This window comes from Chinchilla lanigera, unplaced genomic scaffold, assembly GCF_000276665.1.
Source record: "Chinchilla lanigera isolate Chin_1 unplaced genomic scaffold, ChiLan1.0 scaffold00022, whole genome shotgun sequence".
Classification (NCBI taxonomy): Eukaryota; Metazoa; Chordata; class Mammalia; order Rodentia; family Chinchillidae; genus Chinchilla; species Chinchilla lanigera.
Window position 1 is genome coordinate 24593218 of NW_004955423.1, and position 19426 is coordinate 24612643.

The 19426-nt window shown below is 43.3% G+C and overlaps 1 protein-coding gene across 3 annotated transcripts in view; it reads right to left on the bottom strand.

Moving 5' to 3' along the window:
- Positions 1-19426, bottom strand: part of Pde4b (phosphodiesterase 4B, cAMP-specific) — a 441907-nt gene that overhangs the window by 128715 nt on the left and 293766 nt on the right. The window lies entirely within an intron of this gene.

A 19426-nucleotide genomic window follows, 5' to 3' on the forward strand; every position in this document is an offset into this window, starting at 1 on the left:
TTGATCATTCTTTAAGGGTTGGGTTAAGTCACTTATTAAAAAAGTTTTTCTCCCACTAATTAATAGGTCACTTTTATTTGGAGTACCTAGTCCAGCTGCTAGCTACATTTATGTTTTTTTCAAAAAATTGTCTCCCTTTCTTATAAGACTCCTAGCCTTGTAAGGGCCATCTGTTGTGTCTACCAGTGTATTAACTAGTAGTGCCTAGCACTGCCTGGGACACCTGCCTGGGACATGCTGCTAGTTCTGAACAAATGCCTGCTCAGGGGATTAATATGTGCACAATAGACTGTGTGGGTATAATGAACACCACCAACGACATCAGGGGTTCAAAGCAGACCTGCTCATTCATATGTTTTTAAAGGGTTTCTTCAAGGGCTAGGGATGTAGCTCAGAGTCCCAGTGCTTGCCCAGCCTGACAAAGCCCTGGGTTCAATCCCCAGCACCACAGAAAAAAAGGAGAAGAAGGAGGAGGAGGAGGAGACAACAAAATTAATCAGCATTTCTTCCTTTGGAGAGAGAATTATTTATTTCCTGACTTCTGGCCAATTCCCACAGCAATTCTAAGGAAACTCAAATTTAAAATATCAGTTGATGTAAAAACTGGTCACAGGTTTGAAATGTTCTCTTGTGGTCATTACTCTGAGCTGATTTCAGAAAAGGAGACTGGCTGTCGGATCACATTTCATAAATCATTAGCTTCAAGCAGGTGCGGTTCTCCATCAGGGATGCATTTCCAGTCCTGCGGTTGTAAATGCCATTACTTAACATTTTAAGAACTTTGTACCTAAAAACTAATTTATATTCTCTTGAGAATGAATAGGCCATCTATCTCCTTTGTGGTTGAAGTAGGAGGACAGGGGGAGTGGCAGTAACTCAAATAACAACCATAAAATTGGAAATCAATGCCTCAGCCTCCGGCTGACATAGCACTTAATATCGTTTACGTCAGTTAACATCTGGCCCCCAAACGTTATCAGTTGTGAACACCACACCTGCAGACAGCCTGGCATTTGGATTTCAAGCATGCTCTTTTGGATGGGAGGAAGAGAGGCAGGAGAGGGGGAGGAGAGAAAGTAGGGGTAGGAAACCGAGATCCCGGAACTTTTCCTTCATTACATAGGCAACAAAGTACGGGAGAGCTGGGTATCTTTTCCTCGGAGGTATTGAGCACGCACGTTGTGTTGGTGTTGGCCAGCATGTGGAATACGTGGCCTCATTTCTCGGTGCTGATCACCTTGGGGGGAAGGAAGGAACTTGTTTTCATGGGCAGGAAGACTGAAGTTCAAAGAAGTTTAACTTGCTGACAACCACTCTACCAGCTATCTAATGGCAGATCCTAGATTTAAACCGAGTTTGGTTGGATACATTACAAATCCATTGTCTGCAAACATCTGTTCTTCCTTACAGTTACTCCAGGTCAATGTTCTTGATTTTATCTGTGGCCGGTCACTCTCTTCGAAACCCTGCCCACCCTCTCCCCTGTGGAATTTACTACTACAAAACAGTCTCGCTCTCCACATCCTCACTTTCCATACTGTGCACCCACAAATAATCAAACTGTACAGATTTATATCTAAGACACACCAGCCCATGAGCAAAAATAGCTGGAAAGTCTTCCCTCAGGGCTATGAAAGTTGAGAGATCTCATCACCAAGCTGAAATCTAAGAAATGTTAAATGAAGTTCTTTGAGCAAAAGAGAAATAACAGCAGGTGGAAATCTGGGTCTACACAAAGGAATGAGAATTTATCATTCCTTCTCATTCAAATCTCTTGAAGGTAGTCTACAATAAAGATCTATACTGAAAAGCCTAAGGTAAACATTAAAACTGTTTAAACAAAGACTTAAAGTAAATAAATAAAAGAAAGAAAATGGAGGCATGAAATAATTATCCAAAAACAGTGCAGAGAAAGAAAAACATAGCACGAACTGCTAAACTAAACTAAATTTGGCCTGAGTTGGCCTCTATACTTTGAATACTTGCACAATGATCTGTAACCCAATTCAGTACCCAAACAAAGGGCAGGTCTAACTTTAAGAGTATGCTTTTGGGACTTCCACCTAGGGGAGACTCAGGCAGTCCTCAGTCCATGACAGGCCTCTGAGGCAAATGAGGCAAATGCCCAGCTGTCACCAATCGAGCTACTAAGCCTCCCTTCCATAAGTGCTGAGTGAGGGCATGAAGCTCTCAGAAGTTCTCTGGTTCTGAGGATTTTCAACAATGCAGCTCTGTTAAATTTAATTTGTCTGAAGTTTTTCCTTTTAATAGAATAGATACAGTAAGTAGGGAACAATAGCACTGTAGATTTAAATCTGGCTGTTTCAAGAATCTCTTTAAATGTAAATGGTCTAAACACAATAATTAAAAGGCAGATATTTTCAAGAAGGATAAAAATGTGTGCTCTGACTCTAATGACCACTCTAACTATATAAAGACACAAAAAGTTTAAAGGAAAAGGGATGGGGAAATATATATTGTGATGGCACTAATGAAAAGAAATCGAGAGTGGCTATGTTTATAGCCTGCTTTATTAGCAGATTCTGGAGCCAAAAAGTATTACCAGGAATAAAGAGGAGCATTTCATAATGATACAGGCGTCAATTTATATACTAGAAGATGTGTTAATTCTAAATGCTCACGCGCCTGATAGCAGAGTTTCAAAACACATGAGGCAGAAACTGATAAAGCTGAAAGGAAAAATAAAAACATTCACAATTATGGCTTCAGTAATTGATAGAACAAATAGAAAACTCATAAAAAGAAGGAAGACTTGAACATTATTAGTCTGGCCTAATTGACAGAACATACTTTTTTTCTTTCTTTTCTTTTTTCTTTTTTTGTCTATTTGAGACAGGCTCTCACTATGCAGTTCAGGCTGGCCTTGAGCTCACTTTGTGGGCTAGGCTGGTCTCGAACTCACAGTGATCCTCCTGCGTCAGCCTCCCAAGTGCTGGGATTATAGACATGCACCACCATGCCTGACCAGAACATACACTTATCAATAGCTGAATACACATTCTTTTCAAGTACACACAGAACTTTACCAAGATAGACAATATTCTAACCTCTAAAGGAAGTCTGAATATATTTCTCAAGAAGTCCAAGTCTTACCAACTGTATTCCCTGACCAGGGTGAAACTAAGTTAGAAATCAACAATAGAAAGATCCCTGATGAAGGCCCAGTTGTTCAGAAACCAAACATTCTAAATAATTCATAGGTCAAAGCCAAAATCAAAAGAGGTATTTAAAGTGTTCTGAACTGAAGAAAAAGGAAAACATTACGTAACAAATTTTGTGAGATGCTGAGAAATCAGTATCTATATGGAAATCTATAGTACAAAATGCCTTTACCAGAACATAAGAAAATAAATGACTTTAATATCTAACTTAAGAAATTACGGAAATAAAAACAAATGAATCAGGGGCTGGGAATTTAGCTCAGCGGCAAAAGCGCTTGCCTGGCAAGTGCAAGGTCGTGAGTTCGGTTCCTGGTACCGGAGAAAAACCAAAAAAAAAAAAAAGAATCCCAATAAGCAGAAGGAAGAAAATCAAAGATAAAATACAGAATGAAAATAAATACAGAGAAAAAGAGCTCTTTCCTGATAGAAATATCAACAAAGCTAAACAACTTTTTCAACAAATAAAATTCATAAACTCTACTCAAATTTAAAACCACAATAGGTTCTTTGAGTGTTCAATAAAATTCTGAAACTTCAAGTCAGATTTTGAGACACATGAGAGATAGAGATAAAGAGCGAGAATTCAAGCCACCTATATCGGGAATGAGAGAGGACACAGTGGAATAGATCCTAAGGGTACATTATTATGAAGAGGAAAGGCAGTAGTATGAATGACTTTAATGCCAGTAACAAGATAGAAAAAGGATGCACCATGCACCTTGAATGTTAAGTGAGAGAAATCAGGCACACAAGCTTAAATATTGCATGGCTTCTTTTGCATGAGAAATCCAAAACATAAATGAAGAGCAAAATTAATGATAGATAATAGGAAGTAGGGAGAGAGATCTTTTGCAAATCCCTCCCTCCCATCCAGGGAGGGAGAGAGATCTTTTGCAAATCCCTCCCTCCCATCCAGGGAGGGAGGGAAGGAAGAAGGGAGGGTACTGGAAAAAGAACTGAGATGTGTCATGTACATGCACCAGCTAACCACAGGAAACGTGATCACTGTGTACTACAAACATGCAGAATCAAGATAGATCATGTACAGGTAGAAATTCCCTGTGATGAATGTGGTCATTATGCATATCAAAAGCATATCACTAAACTTAGTTAAAATATAAAAATTGAGGAAAAACATGAATAGGCTTGCATATGTTATAGAAATTAAATTTTAAACTTTAAACCATTTGTACAAAAAAAACCTGCCTGCAAAAATTTAAGGAAATCGCATCTCTCATACCATCCTTCTAAAACATTGAGGATAAGAGAATACTCCAGAACTCATTGTAAAAGGTCAAGCTATCTCTCATACCAAACTCAAAGAAAAGCAACCTCATAAAAGAAAATTGCCCATAATGTCCCTGTAACACAGATGGAAAAATTCTGTGAAAAGTTGTAGCAAATCAACTCTAATAGTATTTGAAGATTACACATTATGATCAAATGGAGTTTATCTAAAAAATATAAGGTTAAAAAATATATAAGGTTATTATAATACTCAGAAATCAATATAATTGGGTTTAGTGGCACATGCTTATAATCTCAGTGCTATGGGAGGCTGAGGCAGGAGGGTTGCAACTTTGAGTCCAGCCTGTGTAGTTTAGTGATTCAGTGACACTCCAAATCAAAATAAAAGATCAAAAAGGGCTGGAAATGTGTCTCAGTGTGATAGCCCTGGGCTCCACCCCCAGTACTACAAAACAAAGCAAAATAATTAATGTAATTCAACATACTAAAGACAGGAAAACAAATCAAAAAGAGACATATAAATGTAGAAAAGGCAATTAACAAAGTCCAACATCCATTCCTGATTTAAAAAGAAAAATTTCTATAAAACCAATAATAAGAAAATTCTTTAATTAGGTAAAGGGTGTTATTGAAAAACAGTCAGCTAACATCATACTTTTGGGTAAATTACTGACTTATTTCTCCCTACAATGAGAAGGAGGTGGGAATTTGTATTCTTAACTCTGTTCACGTTACACTGGAGTTCTATCAGAGCAGCGAGACAGACGCAGACACGGAAGCATCTACACCGCAAAGGAGGAAGCAGCAGCATCTGTACTCGTAGAGGACTTGGCCAGCTCTGTAGAAGACTTCTAGTGGAAAGCTGGGGTAACACAGACGTGACAGGTGAACAGCTAAACTGTGATGTGTCCTTATCACGGGTCACCACGCAGTGGCAAGAAGGGACGAGATGCTGATTCTTGCACCAACGCGGACGAATCCTAAACAGTCATGCGAGGGAAAGAGGGCAGATGAAAGGGCGGGCGCTGTGTGCTCCTCTATGTAAAGTTCTGGAAAATAAAATTGATCTCGAAGGACAGACAGCAGACCGATGCTTTCCTGGCTGTGGCAGAGCGTAGTGGGGAGGCATGGCGGGAGTTGCAAGGGGAAATCTTGGGGTTCGATGGAAGCTCCAACATACAGGGGGTTTTATTGTTGTGCACATGTTGGGATTTTATTTTATTTTTTTGAGACAGGGTCTTGCGTTGTTCTTCAGGGTGGTTTTGAACTCACTATGCAGCACAGGCTGGTCTCCAGCTCCACCCCACCCTCCTGGCTCAGCCTTCTGAGGGTTACAGGCATGCGCCACTGTGCCTGGCCTTGGAATACTGTGTTTTAAAAAGTACATTATTTGCATGTTGTGTGTACCTCAATAAAGATGTTTTTGTAAAAATGCAAAGGACCTGTGATTGCTGCACGTGATCCTCCACCGCATGCCTTATTTTTGGGGCACTTCTTTTTAAACAAAACCTCAAGAAGTCATCTTTCAAGAGATAACAGACTTATACGCTGTTGGTAGGAGTGTAGAGTGGTGCAGCCATGGCAAAAAATAGCACATATATAAATTCCTGAAGAAATCCAAAGGAGACAACCTGATGGCCAGTCAGCCCTCCTCTGAGTGCACTCTCTCAGCCGAGGGAATCGCCACCTCACAGAGGAATCTGCCTCCCGTGTTCACTGCTCACTGTTCCCAACAGCCAAGAGACAGAAGCAACAACAGTGTCCTCTCATGGATGAAGAGGTAAAGAAAACACGGGACAGCCATGTGTGGCAGCTTAGCCCTGTAACCCCAGCACTCCGCAAGGCTGAGTCAGGAGGAGAGCCAGTTTGAGCCCAGTCTGGGCAACTCATTAATACACTATCTTGAGATAAAAATTTTAAAAAGGGTTGGGAATGTAGTTCAGGGACAATGCCTTGGATTCACCCCCAGTACCACCAATAAATAAACAAACAAATAAATAAATAAATAAGAAGGAAAAAAGAAAACGCAGCACATGCACATTCAATAGAGTACCATTCACCTTTGGAAAGAGAATTGGTCATTTGGTGTGACAGGGACAGACCTGGAAGGTACTGTGCTAAATGAAGTAAGTTGGACACAGATTGAAAAATATTGCGTGAGTTCACTGATGGAGTTTGTGTGTGTGTGTGTGTGTGTGTGTGTGTGTGTGTGTGTGTGTTTGTGTGTCTACATGCACATAAGCACGTGCAGAAACACAAAGGGAAAGAGCATGAAAGAGTGGTTTCAGGGATGGAGTGTGGGAGAGGAGGGCCAGGAGTGGGAGGTGTAGATGAAAAGCACCTAACCTAGAAGATGTGTGCCATGGACACGTCTAGAGACCTGAGGTACATGTTGGTTAAAATTAACAAAACGGTGCCATACTAGAGGATTTCGTTAAATAGGTAAATTTTAGCTGCTCTTGTCACCCAGAAGTGTCCCAGCGGGAGAGGACAGAATTGCTGACCTGCTTCACTATGGTAACCACTTCACCGTCACCTACATCCCGAAGCATCAAGTGCGAGCCTCAAACACACTTGAAATTCACTCAAAACTGAAATGCAGTGGTGCTAACATTTGAGCCCTGCAGAAAGCAAGCCCAACCTGCACTGGATCTAAAATGCCGCAGGGAACTTTAAAAGGCAAGTTGTTTGCATTGCTGTCTCTGTCCCCCACCCCTTTTCTTCTCGACACACTACACTAAAGATTGGGCCCACAGCTCTTCCACAGAAAGCCCTCTGATCAGGAGCTTCCAGGTCCAACATCTTGGCCAAACCTGGGCTCAGGTCTCCATCATCGTCCTTCCCAAAGCCTGGAAGTTTTGACGGGGGTCACCCGCTTCCCTTGGCTTTCAGGATTGTACCTTTCCCACTTCCTTCCCCCGTCACAGGCTTGCTAAGTTTAGTCTCTTTCCAGACTCGAGAAGTTGGAGAGTTCCTGGGCCAGGCTCTCAGCACTCTTTTCTTTGTTTCCAAGGTGATTTTTATGGTCTGTCCAGCAGTGACTTCCTAGTCTGATTACAATAGCAGAAGCCACAGGAAGAATAGGATCAATTCACAGACCAGCCACATAACCGAAGCAGTCATCTCAGGAAGGACAAAGACAAGTTCAAAGAAGAAAGCTGGACATGTGGTGTGGACCCAGGAGCTGCCGGAGCCCTGGGGCACTGGAGGCGACATCTAAGGTCTGCACCATTCCTGTGCAGCTGCACTGCTGTCCTCAACTCTGTGGTAACCTTATGTGAGACGCATCCTCTCTCTAAAACTACTTAGCATTGATCTTATACCTGAAGAGTTTCAGAAACGTCAGTGTTCCAAAAATAAATGGCATCATGATTCTATTAGAGCATAAGCAATGTCTCTAGCCTTTGTCAATATTCGTCATTACTTTTAGAAATTAGATCTTGCTGTAATTTAGACCCAACGCTTATGCACAGGTCACATCTTGCCCTCGTTGGCTGGGAAGCACCCCATTTGATCCCCAGATGCCAAGAAGGAGCCCGGTTGGTCTGGAGGTGACCTCACCTTCACAGTTTTCTTGGAGAGCTGTGGAGATCTGTGAGCTTGCACTTTACCCTTCTGTGGAGCGTAAAAACCTCATATCAGTGTTTCTTTCCAGAGCAGTCTCTTCAAAAGAGGGATGCAGGAGCAGTGTTTTGAAGTAGACACAGAAGTCCTTATTTTTAATCAATGCGAATTCATTTTCCTCTTCAGTTGTCTGTTCTCTTTGAGCCTCACATCCTGGAAAGGGCATTGTTACTTTACAGATTCATCTTTCAAAACGCAGAAGCAGTGACTGCCTTTGAATCCAAGTACTTGAGGAAACAGTGGCAAAGCATCTTTTCTTTAACTGCTTCTTCTAGGCACCTGGTCTTTGAGCAGCTCGCAGTCGAACAAGTCCTTTGAAGTGTTGATATATTGGACACAGTCGTCCCTGAATACTCCTCAGCTGTTGATAATTTCATCTCGTTTTATCTTTTCACAACCAATTCTCTCAACATGGATTTCCTCTTTAATACTCAATTATCTTAATTTACTGAAAATTACCAGGTCCAACCAAAGCATCACTCTCGGGAATCAAAAGGACTGAGGGCCCCTACATGGCACATATGACCTTCATGCTGAGGTCTCAGAGAGGGATGTACCACTATTTGTGTCGCCTCAGTCATCTGGCCTGGCTGTGACAAATGAAAACCACAACTCTAAGCAGATTATCTGCAGTTATTGTACTTTGCTTCTGAATTTTGTGAGTCAGTCCCTTAACATTCACTATTCTTCTATATATTTTTAAAAATTCTGTTGTGATACATAATTGTCTTATTCTAGATGAGGAAGCCGTAACATTCATTCTCTTTCCCGTGCGGGTTTTACATTTTAGGTGCTATTTTTAACATGGAATTGGAAGACGCTGGAGGTCATTTCTTATTTAACACTAGCAGCGATAACTTACATTATTATGAGGAAAATTGACTTGGGAGATAGAATTTCTATTTTGTCTGTTTAAAGGCCAACAGGGCTGCCAAACCATAAATCTCACTGCTATCTTGGAAAATATTCTGTAATAAGAAAGGACACAAAACTCTCAAATCTCTCTTAGTAATCCCTCGGCTGGGAATGTCATGTGTACTTGGTGCTCCAGGCAATTTTCAAAAACTTGTTGAAGTTGTAGCGCAAAACACTAAGTGCCATTTAACTTTCCTAGGTAAAAACCTCTAACTCGTCATCCCAGGGGACAAAAGAAAGTTCAGATGCGGCTGCTAGCAGTCAAGGTCTGAATGGTATGATCTGAACTGGACCCTCTCAACTTCTTCGCTGCTGTTGTTACTGCACTCTGAACATGCTGAATTGTGCTCACTCTCTCAGCGATGCTTACTGTCTTTTCCTTCCACTGTTCCTTCTAAATCAGAGGTGGCCAACCTATGTTTGTAGCACTGAAAGCTCTAAAACACACTGGGTGCCCAAACTGTAACCCAAAACCCACTTTTTTAAAATCTTAAAGTAACAACACTGCAATTAAATCTGAACACTGAGATTTTAGTTCCAAAGAAACAACTCACACATGAGCATCTTTTGTCTTAAAAGGAAAACACAAAAGCAGAGCTTTCAGTAATACAACACAGCTTTTCGCTGAAAGGTAAAAATTTGTATCTAGTGTGCTCTTGCACCATTAATGTGGTCTTGGCCACCGCGTGCTGATAGTTTGTCAAAACTTGGCTGGGGTGACTTGGCTTGAGCGCTGACAGAGAGGGCTCTGCCTGGCTGCTGTGGCACCTGCACCTTCAGTTCACCTCCACTGGTCTAGATTATTCCCATCTAGAATATCTTTATCGCTATTTCCACAACCCAGGTATGAGCTGAGGTCTGGAATGGTAAACGGAAAGTGTTTGAAGTAGAGCAAATTCGGCAACTCTAAGTGGGAGTGACTAGTCAGAAGCATCCGAACTCCCCTTACTTGTCAGAGCCATTAAGAAATTCTCAGAATGAGTCAAGGGATCCCACAGGTAGTAGAAAATGATTATCCTGGGAAATACCTACTCAGAAGCAGTTTACTATAATGGCTCAGGCAGAAGCTTTACACTGAAAAAGATCTGGGTTTGAATAGGAGCTCTACGACTTGCTAGCTACAGGGTCTTGGATTTAACTTCTCTGAGCTACAGTTCCTTCGTGTGTAAAACAGTGACAGGAGAGGAAGCTGACAGCATGCTGTGCGGGTGAAATTAAGTGATACGTGTAGAGACCTAGGTGTTTAACTCTGCAGTTTTCTGGCCAGGCCAGGCCAAATGTGTTGGAATTGAATGGCAGCTTGATTTACACACACTGCGTCAGGGTTTACTGTCATTGCCGCTCTCTGAAGTGGAATTGCTTGAGATCCAGACGCATCACAGTGTAGACCCCGAAGTTCTCATGTGGCCAGGAAGCTGCTGAGCTGTGGAGCAGGAAGCTGAGGGTGAGTCGAGCCCTCCCTGAAGGACTGCTGGTCACTCTGTGACCGTGACTCACGAAAGATGACCCCAGTCCAGAAGGCTGGACAGATTCCTGGACGATTAGTGACTCAGGAGGAGCCAAACTGAGTGTGGCAGAAACAGAACTGGTCACCCCAAGGTCTCCCCTGACCTTTGTCTCCTACTTAGCCTTGAAGCTCTGAGTGTCCTGGTGACACAGGCCCAGCCAGTGCTCCGGGGGAATGTGCTCCTGTCCAAATATTAGGTCAGCCCACAAAGTATCACCATTTTTATACATTAAAAGGTTGCTCACATCAGCCATTTCAGTTAACTCAACCTATAGAAAACAAACCTGACTCCACTGGAAAATGCCTTCTCCTCTGGTTTTTGTCCTTTCCCTTGCTTTTCTGCCTGGATCAGGGGACCTGATGCACAACCAGTAGCAATATTGTGGCTTTGAGGTAGGTAAACACCAGGATGGTAGAGAAAGAAGATAAGAGTCTTTCAAATCTTTGGTGATGCTGAAATTCCTGCTGTGAGACCAATACAGCCCTAACTGCTGGGTAACTGCAGTCATTGCTTATATTGCAGAACCATCCTAATTATGCCGAGGTGCTGAGTCTGCAAGGAGGTGACCCTGAAGAGTTTCAGGGTGGAAGAGCTGAGCTGACCCCAGAGAAACTGGGTTCAGAACAAGCAGGCCGTTCAGTCCAACAACACTGGTGCTACCTCTGTAGGGAACATGGCAAGATGGAGTGGAAGGAAGGGGAAAGGAAAGACAGCAGGGAAGCAGTACCGGCAGAGCTTCGATTTTAAGCAGGGCGGCCAGGCCAGCAACACAGCGAGCTGGGAGAACAGGTGGCTGTCTGAGTGTCAGGCGGGGGCACTGGTGAGTGAAAGGCAGGTCTGGAGAGTGGCTGCAACAAAGTGAGAGAGGGAGGATAGCAGGAGGGGATAACAGGGGGTGGGGGGCACGGAACCACTTCACAGGAAGTGCTCATAAATGTGTGAGACAGACAGGGGTCAGTGATGACGAGCAGGTGTTACACCCAAGCCATAGAGGCCCCAAGAAGTTATCAACATAGAGAGGAAACAGAAGAAGACCTGGGTTTGGGAGTAAAGATGAGATCGTGCTACATCTGAGATGACAGACATGGAGGATGCCATGTCAAGCATGCAGCCGGATATGAGAATCCAGAAATCCGAGCAGATACATACACTTTCAGTCTCCTACCTCCCCCTGTCTCCTAGGTGGATAAGATGGGGGCAGTATGTGCATATGTGCACATTTCTGAGAAGTAAAAAATATGCCTGTGCGTGCATTCATCTGTTCTCAGTTTGTTGAAGACTGATATTTAGCTGACAATGTAGGCTTGAGGGATGTGTGAAGATTTGACATACAAAAGGTATATTTCATAGTAGATATTCAACCAATGGGACCCAACATATATTATGTAGTTATACTTTCCTAGGAACTTTGTTAAACACTTTGCATAAATTAACTTATTTATTCTTCATAGTCAGCCTATGAGGTATATATTTTATCCTCATTATGTAAATGAGGGCTGTCAGGGTTAGACCACTTAAGAATCTTGCCCAAGGTCACAGAGCTTGTAGGCGGTAGAACACGGATTCAAACAAAGGACATTTGACTCTCAAAGCAACATGCTTAACCTACATATTCTAGCAGACCTAGCAGTCTGGAAGCCCTCAGGGAAGATGGAAGGTAGGCACTGCTTCCCTCACCCAATGCCACACAACCTTGGCACAGGGGTAACTCATGGGCCTCTTCAATGACATGTGGCCGAAACAAATTTTTTAAAATTTCTCCAGCTGAATCTATTTTTTCTACTCCTTCCCATGCTGGTCAAAGGCACTGTGAACTGCCCAATTGTTCAAAGCAAAAAGTGTCCTTGAATTCCCAGACCCAGTGCATCCTATTGGTCAGCAAGGCCTGATACCTCTGCTTCCAGTGTCCCTGATGTCTGTACGCTCTGCACAGTGACAGTGCCGACCCTCCAAGCCGCCACTGCCTGTGCTCTGGGCTGTTTTTCAGCAGATCATGCTTTACAACATTCTATAGCTGCCCGTCATATTTAGAGCAAAATCTAACTTGCCAGTGATCTGTTCTCCCTTCCTCTCTGGCCTCATTTTGAGCCACCGGCCCTCTTGCTCATGTTGCGTCCTGACCGTCTTTTCCTGGGACAGGAAAACTCTCTCTCCACAGATTCTTTGCCCTTGTAGGTGGCTCCATGTGGCATCTCTTCCCCGGTGCTTACACAGTGACTTGTTCATACCACGGACGTCTCACTGCAAACAGCACCTCCTCAGGAAGGCGCTCCTGGTCCTCCGCATCAGTACCATCACCTGCTGCTCCACATGCTCGCATCTTCTCCTGAAGCTTTCTTGTTCATTTATTGGTGCACTCATCTGTATTAATCTCCCTTCATCTGGGTGCAGACTGCATGAGATTTGGAGCTTTGTTTTCTCTTCTTTCCTGCTATAACCCAGTGCCCAGTACAGTGCCTGGTACATAGAGGCTCTCAACAAATTTTGCTTAAAAACATTGGTTGGATACAAGAAATGGTGTTTGGACTCTTGGTGAACTAGACTCATTCTTAGCCTACACTTCCTCAAAACACTTCATTGGCCAAATAGAAAGATGCAGTGGAATTTGTTGTCCCTGTTCTCCACTGTCTCACCTCCTAAGCCAGCCTTGCCCATTCCACATAAGGTTGAGGGCTTGGAAATTTGCAAGTAGAATGACTGTGAATTTATGCAAATGAAGAGCTACTTCCTGAAAAATAATTTTGTACTAGATGTTTGGTACGTGCACCCACATAAGAAATCACCCAGTCAGGTAGGCTCTCTTTAACTCAAATAGGACACGGTCCAGGCAATGGATACATCATTTCCTTTTAGTAGCTGAATTATTGATGGGAAATTGTTACAGAGCCATGAAAATAAAATTGATTTCAAACAAAAGCAAGGAATTAAAACATCCAATGACCAGGAAAACAAAATAAAATTGGAGATTTAAAAAAATGGTAGGAATTTACATACATTAAACAGAGGACGATTAAACAAAACATCACATATTCTTTCCCTGGTTGCTGGGCCCAAGTTTTCATTTTATAATTTGTAGTCTAGAGAAAGCCTGGCTGTACCTGGGCCATGAAGTCTTGTTTCAGAGTCCACAAGGAGCCAGGGTGCCCTCCCAAGGAGAGACGGACCCCTAGCTTGGGTCAAGCTCACAGCAGGGGTGTAAAGGAACGCATGCTCCTCCACCGGGACACTTATACAATTGAGGACGGATGAATATTTGAGTTCACGCTAAGAACACGGTAATCTTGGGACTTTGTAAGACAGGGTTGATGCAGTGTAGGTTCCAGCGAGGGGAGGAAGCTAAGGACACGGTTTCCCTGTAGATGTAGTGAACAAAAACCCGACTGAAATGAGTTCGGGTGAAAACAGGAAGTGAAGACATCGACACAGCTTTTCCAACACTTTTGCCATGAAGGGGCAGCAGATGCGGGCAGTGACCGATGGGGCTGTGGAGTCCACTGCAGCTTTGGAGCGCTGTGCTTGTGCGCTCAGAGCTGGTGAAGCTGACGATCAAGGTGAGGGAAGAGCGATGCAAGGGCCAGGAGAGCTGCAGAGCCAGCTGGGAGGAGCCAGGGAAGGCGGTCAGTACGCCCCGGAGTTGCCAGGCTCGGCTCCCGGGTTGTGTCCCGCGCACACTGGTGGTGGACAAAGTAGCTCTCTTATGATGTCTTTTATTGTCTCAGTGAGACTGAGACAGAGGATTGTGGTGTGGGAGGTTTAAGGAGAAAGATGAGATGCTATAAAATAGTTGTTTTGGATGCTGGGAGAGTGAACTCACATGCAGTAAAATTGTGGCGTGACGCTGACGCTAATCTGGGATTTGTGGTCTTTCACACAGACTGAGCCTAAGCAGAATGGCTGAGCCTCTCTCTGCAGCCATGCTTGGCTGCTCCTGGGTTGGCTCTCGGTTGGTGAGAATTGATTTAACCAGCTCTGAAATTTTGCCGAGAACTCTGGTGAGCAGTAAGGGTATTGATGAAGGAATGATTTTAATAGAAGCACTAAAGTCTAAGCAGGATAAAGAAAGAGGGGTTGTGTGTGAGACAGGTGAGGGGGCGAGGGACCCCAGGAGCAGGGCTGGTGAATTAGAAGTCCTCGGGGGAGGGAGTCTAAGCAGAAGGGAGCAGAGACGTGAGCCAAGAAGAAGGACGTGGAGCAGACGTGAAATGCTGGCATCGACATTCAGAGACAGTGTAGCTACTGGCAGTGAGGAGCCCTAGAGTAGACACGGGAGAGAAGACGGCTAGTGTGGAAGCAAAGATTATTCACAGTGATCGAAGGTAACTGTCTGCCAGGGTGTTGAATAGATAATCTATGTGAATGCAGAAGTGATCACAAATAATGACACACTTTGTTGTGAAGACAAGAGCCAGGTGCTGCAGCGGTTGGCGGAGTGGAGAAAGTGACCCCAGGGTCCGAGGCTGACCACACCCCAGAGAGGCAGAGGTGGTGTGGTCTCATGACCTGCATTTGAAAGGTGCCTGGTCTTAGGGAACAGGAATAAAAGGCCCTCCAAGCAGGGAAGAAAAGGAAGAGGACCCCCATGTCTAGAGCCTACAATATATGGACTATGGCAGAAAATAAAGCAAAAGCGAGCATAGTTTTAATAGTACAGCAAAGGTATCTGGGGCCAAGGAGGGCCATAAGTCAGGCTGAACATGGAAAGAGACCAAAAGACTTTGAGAGTGAGGGTGCAGAAAATCACAACGATCCCCAGATTAGGTCTCCAGCAGCACAATGGGGAAATGAGTAGGGATTAGTTCATATTACAGGGCATGTCAAGCCATACGGGGCAGAGAGTCAGGGGGATTCTGGGAGGCTTGCGCTTCCCATGGTAACAGGTATGCAAGGAAACCTGGAGTCAGTGCTAGTGGTCTTGTTGGAGAACTGGGAGACCAACTCACACATAGCCTTTTCCTAAGAAGCCCCCCATGGGCTGAGGAGAGGCACAGAGGCTGCGTGCCGTGGTGGGCAGGAGGTCTGATAATCAGTCCCTCGAAGGTGTCATCCCAGTGGCCCTTACCACGGTCCACTTGTCTCCTTGTTTATTTGTCTTCATAGCGTGCACCATTCCCTGTAATTACAGTATTCATGCATTTTTTTATTTGTGCCTCTAAAATGAGTTTCAGAAAAGAAACCTTGTATGGAAGGTTTTGTTTACTGCTGAATTCCTATTCTCTGGAACATACCTGGCCCACGGTAGACACACAGCGAATGTGTGTTCAAGATACCGGAACCTCAAAATGTGGCGATGAGAAGGCAGGAAATCTGAAGCACTCTGAGCTCACAAGGAGAAAAGCAAATCATTCAAATGATTTTTATTAATCCTTTATTTTATTCTTTTTAAAAATGATTACAGAAAGCCAAAAACATGCCCATTTTATGCCCAAAGATAAAAGCCTTTGCTCATAAATGAGTGTCAGTCCGGGTGGAGAGATGGTAGAGAGTGACTCCCGTTTCTTGAGCATCTTGTCGTAAGCCAGAAGCTAAGTGAGGAACACATTTTCCCATTCTATCACATCCTTCTTCCAGCAATTCCACAGGACAGGCTTTGCTGATCACATTACACAGTGACGAAACGAGATGGTTGAATAATTTAAGAGCAGCAACAAGGGACTTGATACAACCTTGGATATTTTGATGAAGTCCTGATTTTAAAAGGCTTTTCTCATAAGATCCTACAAAGAGCCAAGGAACCATGACATATACCACACTTGCCCTGAACTCCAGCCTTGTGTAGAGAGACAGTAGAAAAGAATCAACCTTTTGCAGGTGTTCATTATTTGCCTTTTGTTAGGAAGTGCACACATACACAACATCATCTAATCCTCATCACAACTCGTAGAATTAGAGATCATTTTCAAGTCAAGGAGGAAACCTAGACTCAGAGATTAAGTGGCTAGGTATAGCCACGTGACTAAGATCTGGCCAATGGGATGCAAGCAGAGGCTGCTGGGCGGGATTTCCCAGGGGCTTCTCCAGAAGACCATAAACAGCCAGCGAAGCCCTCATAAACTCTTCCACTTTTCTCCTGGAGCACCTGACCTATCGGCTCCAGCAATCATGACTAAGAATATGTAACAGGAGACTATCTTGAATATTACTGGATCTTAATTGCTATAGGACTTGGGAGAGTTCATCTACTGTATTGAATTCTAAATTACTTTACCTGTAAAACAGCCCTGGTATCACCTACACACTTCAGAGAGCTGTGCACAGTGTAAGTTAGATCATTTATGTTTTCCACGAAAAAGAAAGCAAAATGGATTTTTTTTTGGCAGTTGAGTAAACATTTTCCACTTAAAAAAATCTGATTTTTCCCTTAAGCACTTCTCTGTCTAAAAGCTGCTAATATAATAATCAGAGGTCCTGCATAACCAAACAAGGGGCTCACCGTGATCCTAGTGAGGCCAAAAGATGCCCCATCTTTCGAATTTAGATGCTCTTGGAGACAGTAAGAGGCTACACATAGAGCTCCTCTCCATCCCAGCAAGGTGACTACGTCCAGATCATTGTGATTGGAGGTCTTGTCTGGAGGGTCCTGATTCTATCACTAAAGTATACTTGGTTTTTGCCAAGTTCCTGGGTTGCCTCTCCAGGTTTCCCATGATTGCAAGAGCTCCCAATACCTTTTCAATAAATTTTATTTAAGTTAATCCAAACCAATAACTGTCATAAGAAGCCAAACAACCACAACAGATGCATCACTATTTCTTACATAAATATTGTTATTGCTACTGTTAGTAACTGTAGTAAAATTTACACATTGCTTTATCAATTTAGACAGAAGTAGCCACGGCTTCATTGGAAAAACAAATGCAGATATCAAGTTCACGTCATCCCCTGGAGCACTGGCAACATTTTCAATGTATTTTGCTTCAAGGGACTATCAAAGCCCATCGATGTTGTTCTGCATCTCCCGAAAGCTCTCAGCAACAATTTGAAGACACCTTTCTACAGTTCTAAATTTGCCAGATCTGTCACAGTAAATCCAATCCTATGCCATTAAGAAATAGTAGCAGAGGGGAAGGCAGCTTAACAGCGAGAATAGAGAGGGATAAATCAGGGGTAAAAAGATAAATTAGCAACCTGAAAGAGCAATGGCCTTAAAAGGGAGCATCCGTTCTCATTTATAATGTAAAAAGCTCTGCTGTCATCATCCATCCCAGCCTACAAGCAGCACACAAGGCCTCTCTGCAATTTCAGTAATCAGCTGTGATAAGTAATATCCACATGAAAAGCCCTCAACCTCGTGCTGCATTAAGAGGATGCTAATGTGCCAGGCTCCTCAGTGTCTCCCACTTCACCCCTGAGAACTTATGAAGGGCCCTTTGGAAACCGTGCAATGTTTTCTCACCCTATTGGAAAGGAGGTGAGGCTAACAGAAAAGCACCTGAACCAAGAAGTACTGACTACTGCTGGAGCTGTAAAGCTTTGAAGTCCAAGGGGATCAAAGAGCAGTCTTGCTACCAGCTGCTGCACTCTGCTCTCTTCAAGAAGATGGAAAGCATTCGACCTTGTGAGCATTTCCACCGCTCATCTCCCGACCACCTCCAAAGCCTCAGATATTTCCCGTACTTCCTTCTTCCTTTTCCTTAGTTTGTCTTGTTATGAAGTAGTTTTCCCTGACTCTTGGGAATTGTCCTCCAGCTTCCAATTCCCTGTGGAGCCTTTTGAGGTCTATGAGTTGTCTAACTAGTCACTGTACATACCTGCCAAGGAATAACAAAATAATAAACTAGATGAGCAGCAATGTTTTCCAGAATTGTACAAGGTATGTAGCCTTTGGACTTTCATTTTTCACTCATTTCCAGCTTGGTGACTGAAAGTCCTCTTAGCTCTTGCTCTCTGATTTTATTATTACGGACCAGGCTCAGTTTTATTTCTGTAACTGTCCAATCCTCTTGCTCTAAAAGGTCACACAGAACTTTTCCTTAACAGTAATCTTCTTGTGGGTGTTTGACCATTTCAACCAAGAAATTTTCTCTGAATAATTTGATCTCATTGTCAGCTGATTGAAGTTACACCACTTCAAGTGTCACTGCCTGACACAGCAATCATTAAAACACCTTAAAAGTGCATGAGAAGAAAAAAAATAGGGCCTAGACTCAAAGGTCTATGGGGAAAACAGGGGGGATTATTTTGTGCACTCCTTTGGATTTCAGTTTTCTCCATGACTTGGTTTCCAACAGCACAGGCAGAACAAATCATACACCTTATGGCCACAATTGAAGCCACAACTTTGGGGAATGCTGTGATGGATGAAATTATTTATACCAACAGGAACTGTTTTGCTAGGAGGATTTACAAATGTTTTAACCATGGCTAAATATCTAAGGCACCAATTAAAAGCACCAGTTCTTAGAAGCAGCCAGAGTACTGGATGGGCAATCTGCCACCTTAGCAGTATCGTGTATTTGTCCACAGGGACCTGTCACAGGCTTCCCTGACCCTGGCCCAGCCCTAGAGAACACACTTTGGAAACACATTCTAGTAACTTATCTTTCCTAAACCTACATTTGCGAAGCTATACAGGACTAAGCCTCAACTGGAGTGGAATTGTGTGGATGTTTACCTATTTGTAGCCTCTAAGTGAGAGTTGATTTAAATTTAATTTTTCAACCGAAGGAGCTGGGGATATTAATGCTATCAAGTGCTCTTCCTAGAAATAATGCAATTCATGACTGCCGTGATAGCATGATTTTTTCTAAGAAGAAAACATAATTGAGCCCTACAACTAAAATCCAAGAAAAGAGAGCAAAGGCAAGATGGCTACTACTTTCTTCATAAGTTTATGCAGCTATTCAGCCAACGTCTGTATAGCTTTATCAAACCAGGCTCTATGCCTCATGGCAAGAAAAAATATCTTCTCTGCTCTTAGGAACAATATAGCCATGTGGTGAAACCATACAT